The 8,578-nt window shown below is 41.7% G+C and overlaps 1 protein-coding gene across 1 annotated transcript in view; it reads left to right on the forward strand.

The window, feature by feature from the left end:
• The first annotated feature begins 29 nt into the window (after window positions 1-29).
• The window catches only part of SEMA3D (semaphorin 3D), a 191,521-nt gene continuing 182,972 nt past the window's right edge, over window positions 30-8,578 (forward strand). Inside the window, exon 1 of the mRNA XM_006088678.3 lies at window positions 30-73. The gene's annotated coding sequence lies outside the window, so the exon portion shown is untranslated. The remainder of the gene's footprint in view (window positions 74-8,578) is intronic.

Here is an 8,578-nt window from a genome sequence, read left to right on the forward strand (position 1 = left end):
CGCAGCCGGCATCCCTTCCTCTGCCCTGGGGAGGACATCGGCCGAAGAGAGAGGCGAGCAGCGTTCGCGGCAGGTAAGGCCGGTTTCGGGTCACCTGCTACTCTCCTGGGAGGGCTCGCTAGGGACGGCGGAGTTCAACGGGGGGGACTTGATTTGGGGGTGGGTGGCCGTGGGTCCGAAGTGAGGATGCGGAGCGGCCAGGAGAGGAGGAAATGTCCCGGGACAGAAAAGGCGCTCGGGAGGGGCCAGGGAGCGGGTGCGCGGGGAGCGGACGGACGGACAGCGAGTCGGTGCGAGGTGCCGCGCGGCGCCGGGGACAGCGTGGCAGCGGGGCGCGTCCCATCTCCCCGCCGCCGTGGCCGCAGCCTCCGCAGCCGGAGCTTCCCTCGGCGGCGGTCAGCACCCAGCACCCAGCACCCAGCACCCAGCACCCAGTCAAGTTTTCCTCTCCAGATGCGCCCAGAAACTTCGCGCCTTCTCCCTGGCTGCCTCGCCCCCGTCCCAGGCCAGCGGCGCGTTGGAACGTGCCCGGTGGCTTCCACCGGCTGCAGGTTCTTTTGGAGACGCCTTGGTGGGGACCGTCTGGGGAGGACTGGACCGCGGGCATCGGAGCCTCGCTCACTCCTTTTCCCATGGGGCTGGGGGAGCGGAGGGGAGACCCTGGTGATTGTTTTTGTTGTGGTGCTTTTGCGGAGGGGTGGCGATGCCTTTTTGCCTGCGAGTGAGTCGCGATGCTCCGTCAGCAGGAAGCCGGCACCCTTCGGGACCCCGCGGGGAAACTGGAGTCAGAGCCCCGCCACAGAGCTGGCTGTCTGGGGAATGGGGTTGCTGCAAACGCACTTTTGCTGGAGCGCGACCGCCCTGGGTAACCCTCGGCTGGGCTCGCTCTTGAAGGTCCCGAGTTGACTCCGGCTGGGAATGTAACCCAGCGAATTATCCCCTCTCCTCCGGGTGTTCCTCCCGGCCCGGCCCGAGTTGACGCGTTAATGGGCTGCCCTGGCAGCTCCGGGGCCATTTCCAACACGGGCCGGGCCGATTCCCCTTCATTCCTGACTTCTGTTCAACCTCGCGAGCTGAACGCTCAGCTTGGGTCCCGGCGCGCGGAGGGGAGCTGATAGGAGGAGGAGACGCAGAGCTCTTGCCGGCAGGCTGGAGTCTAGGGGACTGGACAGGAGCTGCACCCCAACAGCTGAGGCCACCGAGACCCCGAATCCCCTGTTACAGAGATCGGAGTTGAACGCGTGAACTTTTCGCCACTTAGCCCCATAAATAAAAGCAAGTGTCCCGAGGAGGACTCCTCTTTCTCCAGCGAACCCCTCCCATTTTTCTTAGCTACTCACTGCTCTTTGCACAAGAAGAGAGCAGGAGGAGTGGAGGGATTGAAAGTATCCAGTTTAGCAGGAAAGGGTTCTGTGTGTGTGTGTGTGTGTGTGTGTGTGTGTGTGTGTGTGTTTCAGGAGGTATGGGGGAGGCAGAGGAGATGGGACCCTCCGGGGCCTGGTGCTGCTATTGTGTAACCTTGGCAACCGCCAGGACAAGAGCGGTCGTAGCCTTCCGGGTTCTGCACGTGGAAAGAAAAATGTGAAGGGTGGGGAAGGGAGAGAGCCACATGTCATCACTCCAGTGATGCCTTGCTCCTCTCGCGGCTCCTAGGCCAGACAGCAAGGAGGATGAGTAGGAAGGGCAGGGTTTGGAAGGGAGCAGCCCCAGGAGGGAGTTCCTTTAACTGTGTCCAGCCTTGGAATCCGTGAGGCTCATCCCAGCAGCTAAAGCTGGCCCCGGGAGCCATCGCTGACAGACTGCAAAGTGATGGTCCAGGTCAGGAAGATGAGAAAAGACCTTGGTCCTTGGAAGAGAAAGGCCAGGAAATACCGGAAGGTGATGTGGGAAGAGATAAGAATAGGGTCAAGAGGTAACTGAGAGACAATACAGCGGTTCTGATCTGAACTGGCAACATTTCCAATGGAATTTGCCCAGTTATGAAATGGAAAATTAGTGAAGCAAAGGGACATTTATCAAACACATGGCATCCCAGGTGCTTTGTACATTATCACGATTATTATTACTATCAATACTACAGAAAATGTCATTTTTTTAAAGATAAAAAGTAGAGACACAGGGTTAAGAATGGGTGGTGTCCCATTTTGGCTTTTTGAATCTTAAAGAATCACAATTCTCAAAAATGGTGTTGAAGGTTAGGGGACTAGACAAAGCAGTTATTCTCATTTTAGAAATAAGAATGATGAGATATAAAGGTGTTAATTGATGTGTCCAAATATAAGCTGAGGGGCTGAGCTGAGTCTTAAATTGTTTTACCTGGGTGTGGGTCACCTTCAGGCATCTTTCCATAACCCCACTTAAAGGAAGAGCCTTTCTAAGATCAGTTTGCCTCTGCAACTCTGTATTATAATTTATAAGGAAAGAACATTCCAAGTAATGGAATCCATGGTTGAGAATGTGTAGTGGCCACATCAAGTCTACAGGCCGAGAATCATAGGTACATGATATTAATCTTATATAATAAAAGCCTAATATGCAAATTGACCGAACAGCAGAACAACCGGTTGCTATGACAGGCACTAACCACCAGGGGGCAGATGCTCAACACAGGAGCTGCCCCAGCTCGCAGGCCCCAGGCCAGCCAAGGCAGGTGCCAGCGCCCCCCCGCCTCCCGATCGCCCCGCTGAGGGAGACGACCAGAGCGGCAGCAGCAGGGGGTGGGGGGGCTGGCAAGCAGGTGGCACCAGGCTGGCCAAGGCGGGTACCAGGGGGGCCAACCCCCCGATCACCCCGCTGGTCGCCCCACAGATCGGCCCTGATCGCTGGCCAGGACTAGGGACCCTACCCATGTACGAATTTCATGCATCGGGCCACTAGTAATTTACCCAGATCTTATTGTAGCTTACATGAATTATTAGTGGCTTTAATAATGTTAGCAAAGGATAAATTAAAAAATATATATATATTGTCAAATAGTAACCCATGCCCCTGTTGAGAAAATTTCTGAGATTAATGAAGTTTTCCTTAGTCTTCGTATTGCCTTCATGACCTGAATACCTAAAACCTTGCTTCATATTTCAGCACCACTGGTTCAACTTTGTTAAGAATCTGTTGCCAATTCACTTGGGTGGAGTGATGATTTGACTTTTGTTACCTTCCTGCTGACTTTCTGAGAAAGAGAGAGAGGTTAAGGGAAAATGTCTAGCAATGCAAAATGTTTTGGAATTATCAGAGAACTATAATCCACACGACAGAAACTAAAAGTAAAAGGTAGAGACATAATTATGCGGCTTTTCTTTTGCCTTCTTGCAGAATTGCCTTTATAGTTACATCTTAGTTGATAAATTTGCACTATGTTTTTGCATGGGAAAAATGTACAAAGAGAAACTGAAATTTTAATCTATTTTTTTTATGTGTGGGTAAGGGTGGACGTGGGAATTATTTTTGGTAGCAGGGAAGGTCTAGAATATAAGCAATTACAAAGGCAGAGGAAGTACGTGTAGTGTTTACGATGACAGGCTAACAAATCAACTACATGTTTAAACTTGAGTCATTGAGCTGAATTATTCTGAATACTAAAAAATGTATTGTTTTGGGTTGGAGTTAAATGAAGACAGGGAGTTTCCTGGTGCCTTTTCTTATTCTTCATAATATATTCTTATTCCATTACATGGACATTTGGTAACTATCAAAAGGTTATCACAGATCTTAAAGAGTCTCTGAAGATGGCTCTGGAACGGGCAGGTATTTCTGCAGCCTGGTGTTTGTGTACAAAGTTACTAGGTTGTCACCTACATTTTTATGAAGCGGTTGGAATATCAACCTCGTAGTCGCAAGGGAAAACATTTCGGTTGGTGCCAGTTGAATGAATATCAGTATATCTTGTTATAGCCTCATTGTTTTGTGGAAAAAATGTGACTGAATTTTACTGTTCTGTGTGGGAATTATAATGTTTTGATGACACATGTTCCTTGGGAAGCATTCTTGTCAATTAATGAACCATTTATTTCATAAAAAAGAGTAACCATAGCTCTATTTTGAAAAACTATTATTCTTAACATAAGTAATGGAGTTATATAGATTACCCAAGTAAAATAGCAAGTATTGCAACACTCAAAAACATATTCCTTGAAAGAGAAAATAAATATCCACATTTGTACAATAAACAGTAATAACAATAATCATAATGATTGATCATGGGCAAAATTTGTTAATCACATTCTTTTTTACTTCATAAACTAGGTTAAAAAATACTACCTTACTCCGGGAAACCTTGTCCCAAATCCCTTTTTATTTTTATATCTTCATTATGCCTGTCAAGCTAATATTATAATTTTTCAATCTTTTTCTTTACTCTTATTGCAGTGGTTCTCAACCTTGGCTGCACATTAGAATCACCTGGGAATCTAATGTGCAGCCAAGGTTGAGAACCACTGTCATATTGTTGTTCTGTTACTTTGTTATGGGGTGGGACCACAATATTAGTAACAAAGAAACAGAATTTCCAGAGGATGAGGCTCAGAAATCAGGATTTTAAAAAGATTCCCAGGTGATTCTAATGTGCAGCCAAGGTTGAGAACCACTGTCATATTGTTGTTTATGATCCCTCATTAGATCATAAGAACCTTGAAGGAAGGAATTTGTCTTCTCTAACTTTTTATATCTTCAGGTTACTACAGTGCTAAACATATTCTAGATACCTAACACATGTTGACGTCTAATAATATAAGCAATTAATAGAATGAATTTGAATCTATTGCCTATAGAAAATCAGATTAAAGATCTTGGTGTTATATTTTACTTTCTCTGAGATTTTAGGAAGGATAATTTTCTCTCAGTTCTGAGTTTTACTCTTTCACAGAGAAAAGTGGTGTGATGATGAATATTTTTTATGATGCTATAAAGTGTTATTTTATTTTTAATTGCTTGTATTTTTCAAGTACCTAATTGACAAATGAGAATCTGTATCATCAATGTCCATGTTAATTAACCTTAACTAAATAACACCTACCTAAATAATAATTAGAAGGAAGGATATAGCTAAAGCAAAATTCTTATAAACTGAAACACACTGATAAGCATTGCAACACCTTTTAAATTATTTCAAAACTTAAGTAATAATGAGTTATACTTAAATTATTAGACATGTATAAATACAAATTATTAAAAAACTGATAGTTCAGTGCCATAAAAAGCTGGAATACATCATGAAGTATACTGTTCATACTTAGATTTGAAATTATTTTGATGACTTTCAGTCTATCTTCCTCAATATTTGACCCTTTATCCCTATGTTAATAATATTTAATAATTTCTAAAGTAATGAATCAGGGCATCATTAACCAGCTTGCTAATCTTCCACTGGTAAATTTAGACAGTTTGTTCATTCTTTTGCAAAGTTCAGTAAACTATAAATATTACCCTTCCGTATAAATGTATAAAATAAACAGAATTAAGTGACCAAAGTTTGTAGAATAGTCTGTGTCTTTCTGAATCTGAATCTATCACCCCCGTAAAGATGTGGTGTCTTCGGCTTCAGACATTAGGACTTACTTTACGCCCCTGGTTTTTTCAATAGGGCAGTTAACATAACTGCAACATGTTATGTTTTTAAAACTGTTGGTTAATAGTGTGTCCTCTTAGTTTTACTAGCAAGTCACAGGAAAGATGGAATATTTACTATATTTTTCTAATTAAATAGAATTAAGCATCATTAACTGGGACTATTACTACTGAGAACAAAATCAATCAAATAAGCAAAATAAGTCTAAATTACTGAGCATCTTAAGAGAAATACAGTACTATTGCTTTCTTGGAAAATAAGCAAAATGGTATAGGTATATGAAGATTATTAATCTACCATCAGATAAATGTTCAATTGATTTTTCCGATATTAATTATTCACTTGACTAGGTCTTCTACTTAGCCAATATCTTACATATCTTAAACAGCTTTTAAGAATTATGATGCCATATTTATTCCAGAAATGAGCCTGTATGACCCATACTTAATAATAGGTACATTTATTATCACTGCTTAAAAACATTGTCCAGAAAATAAAGTACCCTCCTAATTTGCTTAAATAGGCCAATGGAAGTCTTTTTTTTTCACATCTTATATTGAGAGCTGGGCTCATGCCTAATGATGTAATAATTTCAAATTATGTCCAAATAATCTGGTTTTTCTTTGATGAATGTATACACAAGGTGTTAGGCTTTCACTCCCTTTTTGTGTGTGTTTTTAATTTTTATTATAAAGATCAGTCCTTATAGGTGAAATTCAGGCCTTCTTGGATGTTGGTATTTGTTGGTGGTGGTGCTTTTAGATAAATATTTTCTCTTCATATCTGAAGTGATTATTCTATGAAAGAAAGAAGTGTTGTCTAAAGTGAAAATGACTACTACTCATATTTGGAGGAACTCTTTCAATTTTCAAATGTAACACTTCATTTCAAAGATAAATATTTGGCATATTCAGAACTCTCAATTTACTTATAATATTAAATACTGGGTCAATAGAAATTTATATTAATGTGATTTTTCTTATAGAAATGGGTGTGTATTTTTTGTAGATCTTTTGTTACTATAGTAATGATTTTCATTACAGATATAGTTTATGATCATCATTGAAAAACCAGAAAATGCTGATACGCATAAAGCATTTATTTTAAAAATGAATTTTATATGTGACACTTTGTGCCTAGATCTTCATTTCTAATACCAAACTAGGGATTCTTGGAGAAATGGCTGACTCTAGGACTGGGGTAGGAACTATGCAAGGTGAGCCTGGGTCATCTTGTAGTGTCAAAAAATGAATGTCCAGAAAACACACATACACACCACCACCATGACCACCATCACCACCATCACCACGTACACACACTGATAGAGGTACGTGAAAGAGGCATAGGCACCAACTGAAAGAACTTCCTGGCCAAAGCCTAATATGCAAATTGTCCCCTCAACTAGGACTTTGACCAGGAGTTTGACCAGGAGTTTGACCAGGGGGTGGGGCTGGCCAGCCAACTGCCCATGGCCCCTCCCTCTGGCCAGCCCCACTCCCGGCTGGCAGCAGGGCTGTTGGCCAGAGGAAGGGAGGTCCCAGCCAGCAGCCGGCATCTGGCAGCTGCCAGGGACCCTACTGGTGCAGAATTTTGTGCACTGGGCCTCTAGTGTAAAAATAATAGGGGAAACTAGGTATGGGTTATAGGGGAACTCTCTGTAATATTTTCTCAATGTTTTTATAATTCTAACACTGTTCTGAAAAAATAAAGTATATGTTTTAAAAGTGAGATTTCAAAACATTGATTAACCATGGTGAAAAATTTTATAAAAGGTGACTATTTCTCCGGTTAACAAGGTTAATGTCATTCAATTAAATGCTTACTTTATTCCCCTACTTCAAGCTACTACTATTCTGCCATTTTTATACTATTAATGCAAAATACAACAATTATAAACTCATATTTTTAATGAACTATTCTCATAATTACTTATTTTTCTAAATAAAATGTGTTATATGGCCCTGGCCAGTGTGGCTCAGTTGGTTGAGCATCATCCTGTGCATGAGAAGTCTTTGGTTCAATTCCCAGTGGGGGCACATGCCCTGGTTTGGGGCTGGATCCCTGGGGGGAGTGTGCAGGAGGCAGCCCATTGATGTTTCTCTTTCATTGATGTTCTCTCTCTCCCTCTCCCTACCTCTCTCACTAAAATCAATAAAAAAATTTTTTAAATGTATTATTTGGATTACTAAAAATTTCCAGATCACCATTATAGGTTCTTGTGCAAAGAAAGGTATGTATTAGTTGTGTCCTATAAATCAATATTCAATATTAAAAGGGAAGGCAAACTTTTTTCCCTACTTCTTTTTTTGCTATTTTATTGATATTGCCAAGATCTATCATCAGTGCCAGATGTCTTCAGGTATAGATGATGATTATGTTTTCAAAATTCTTGCCAAAATGTCTCCGTGACTCTTTATTCTCATCTTTGAACCTCAAGGAATCTACTACGTTAAGTATGTAGATTATTTCCTATGAAATATTATATGTATAATAAACATATCATTGTTATGTTGAAAATTAAAAGTATACCTATTTGTCCTCTATCTCCCCCAACATTTCTAGAAGGTGAGATTAATGTATGTCCCAGCCAATGTAGGGTGGGCAGGAAATAAGGGCTGCCATTTCCCTTTCTACCAATTATATATGTTTTCTCAAAGCTTTCCCTCACTCTCCAAAGACACTTTCTCTGTGTGTATGTACATATGTATAATAAATCACATGCTATTCCTTCTCTTTCTTGTCTCAAATTGTTGCAACATTGTTTTAAAAATTTGTGGTTTACTCTCTTTTAGTAAGCTCTTCTTACAATTGGACCAAAAGTCTTGTAATTTTACTGTTTTTATCTAAGCTTTCAAACATGATGTCTTACTTTTTGTTATCTCATATTTATAATGTATACTAATAATAGAGGAATATGCAAATTGTCCCAGACTCCATCACAGTAAAGACCGAACAGCAGGCTGCCTGGGGTGGTGACAAGGCTGGCAGGGGGGTTAGTGAACGGCAGGCTGTGTG

Source organism: Myotis lucifugus, unplaced genomic scaffold, assembly GCF_000147115.1.
Source record: "Myotis lucifugus unplaced genomic scaffold, Myoluc2.0 scaffold_51, whole genome shotgun sequence".
Taxonomy (NCBI): Eukaryota; Metazoa; Chordata; class Mammalia; order Chiroptera; family Vespertilionidae; genus Myotis; species Myotis lucifugus.